At 55.4% G+C, this 2,500-nt stretch overlaps 1 protein-coding gene across 1 annotated transcript in view; it reads right to left on the bottom strand.

The window, feature by feature from the left end:
* trim45 (tripartite motif containing 45) overlaps positions 1-2,500 on the bottom strand; it is a 147,259-nt gene that overhangs the window by 67,872 nt on the left and 76,887 nt on the right. The gene's annotated exons all lie outside the window — the stretch shown is intronic.

Genomic DNA, 2,500 nt, shown 5'->3' with positions numbered 1-2,500 from the left:
TCCAGATGGAGGAAACTGCGATCCGGTGCGGTGCCTTTTGGACTAGACCCGTCCTGGGACCGAGAAGCTGCACCCAGGCGGTCGAGGTTCTGCCTTCGCCTCTCTTACTGCAGGAGGAGAGACGAAGATCTCAGCTCCAAAAGAACCACACAGCACCCATGTCCCTCCTACTCACCAGTCTGCTCTGGGTGGACGTCTGGGGAGGATGCCGAGTCAGAGGACGAACTCTGGTTCGCCCCGGTACACCACCCACATCGCCGCCAAAAGGGAAAGAGAAGACGCAATCGGAACTGGTCCGCTGCTCTTCCGCCCACACCACCTGCATTTCCGGCTCCTCGCACTAAGTCCGGCGAGGCTGAGTTTTTTGGTTCCGCCTCCTCCTGGTCCCAGCCTCCAGCCTGCTCTCCTCAGCCAGAACCTGTGAAACCGGGGAGAATTTCGCGGGGGGGGGGGGGGGCAGTCATCCCCCCGTTCGTCTGTGGAGTGGACGAAGGGGGGCCAGCCCGGGGAGCGTGTTGGGCAATCGCTTTCTGCTCCTATTGAGGATGACCAAATCCCTGAGCTGCCTTCTGTAGAGGACCAGGTGGCTCATCCTCTCATCAAGGGCTCTATAGTGATTCTCAGAATAATTCCAAAAGTCAGAGTTAAAGATAGAAGACTCCTGGTGGACCAACTCTTAGATATATACCTCTCACAGCCTGACCTGCTCAGCACATCGGTTCATCAGGTGATCTTCCAATTTGCCATGAAACTAAGAGCTGAACTCGATCCCAGTTTTGTCGCGTCACACACTGCAGAACCTGCAGCCAGCCCAGAGCCTGCAGCCAGCCCAGAGCCTGCAGCCAACCCAGAGCCTGCAGCCAGCCCAGAGCCTGCAGCCAGCCCAGAGCCTGCAGCCAGTCCTGAGCCCATAGACCCAAACACATCTTCTGCTGATCCTGTTGCTGCATGCAGCCCCCGTGGTGGATCCCTTTCGGCTCCTGTCTGCTCAGCCGTGGGAGTCCAGGTGGACTCTGCTCCAGTCTGCTCAGCCGTGGGAGTCCAGGTGGACTCTGCTTCAGTCTGCTCAGCCGTGGGAGCCCAAACGGACTCCGCTCTTGCTCCAGATCCTGTGTCCGCCGAAGGGTCTTCACCTCACTCTGTTGGTCCAGCTAAAGAGGATCCTGGCCAGCCTGCGACCCTCAGCTCACGTCGCCCGTCTCGAGGGGGTCCTGGAGGACGCCCCTCACGCTGCCTGTCTCGAGGGGGTCCTGGAGGACACCCTCACGTCTCCTGTCTCGAGGGGGTCCTGGAGGACGCCCCTCACGTCGCCTGTCTCGAGGGGGTCCTGGAGGACGCCCCTCACGCCGTCCACCTGAACAGTGGTCCTGTACTGGACGGCCTCCACGCCACCCACCTGAAAAGTGGTCCTGTACTGGACGGCCTCCACGCCGCCCACCTGAAAAGTGATCCTGTACTGGATGGCCTCTACGCCGCCCACCTGAAAAGTGGTCCTGTACTGGACGGCCTCCGCGCCGCCCACCTGAAAAGTGGTCCTGTACTGGACGGCCTCCACGCCGCCCACCTGAACGATGGCCCTGTACTGGACGGCCTCCACGCCGCCCACCTGAACGATGGTCCTATACTGGACGGCCTCCCGGTCGCCCACCTGACCTGCTCTGAGCCAGTGGCTGGTCTCCCGGCCATCTGGACATTTTGTGTTTCCCTACTTGGTTTAGTCCCCAGGCCTTGTCCTGTTGGTTTTTGTTTTGGTCCTTGTGTGTCTTTGTTCGGGCCCACCACCCTTGCAGTTCCTCCCTCCGCCCACCCTAGTTTTCTGGGAGGGGGTTTCTTGGGGACGCCAGGGGGCGTCCTTGAGGGGGGGTACTGTAGGGATGGCACCATCTAGTGGGCCTTCCCCCTGTCTGTTCTCCCTTGTATGATTGTCTGATTATCGTCACCTGTGTCATGTCCTGGTTGTGTGTATTTAAAGTCTGTCTATCAGTTCTGTCGTGGTCGGTTCGTCGTTGGGTATTGCCTGTCCTATCCTGCCTGTGTGATCCTGTTCTTGAGTCCATGTTGTAAGTTTTGCTGCCATGTCAGCCTTTTGATTTATTATTCTTATTATTATTAAAAGTATTTTATTTTATACATCCGCCTCTTGAGTCCTGCCTACGCAACTGGGTTCTCCTGTCCTGATCTGCCTTGAAATCCCTGACACAGACATTGTATATCGATAGTCTCATTTCATATCGTGTTTAAAATTATCTCCATATTTTTAATATATCGAGATATCGCCCAGCCCTATCTCGAAGGTAAACGGACACTTTGCAGTCAGAGGGATTTTGTGAAAAATCGTCATAAAAATGGTTAAATGTTGTCAGTGGAGAACATGTACAGTAGTACCTCGTTTATCGTGGGGGATATGTCCCCTGAAGCCCTGAAATAAGTGAAAAACCACGAAGTAGGAATATTAGTATAAGTAGTAAGTAGTAGTTATTTATACATAAATATATATAAA

This window comes from Nematolebias whitei, chromosome 13 (assembly GCF_014905685.2).
Source record: "Nematolebias whitei isolate Nwh7 chromosome 13, NemWhi1, whole genome shotgun sequence".
Classification (NCBI taxonomy): Eukaryota; Metazoa; Chordata; class Actinopteri; order Cyprinodontiformes; family Rivulidae; genus Nematolebias; species Nematolebias whitei.
This window is presented reverse-complemented; position numbering and strand designations above follow the sequence as displayed.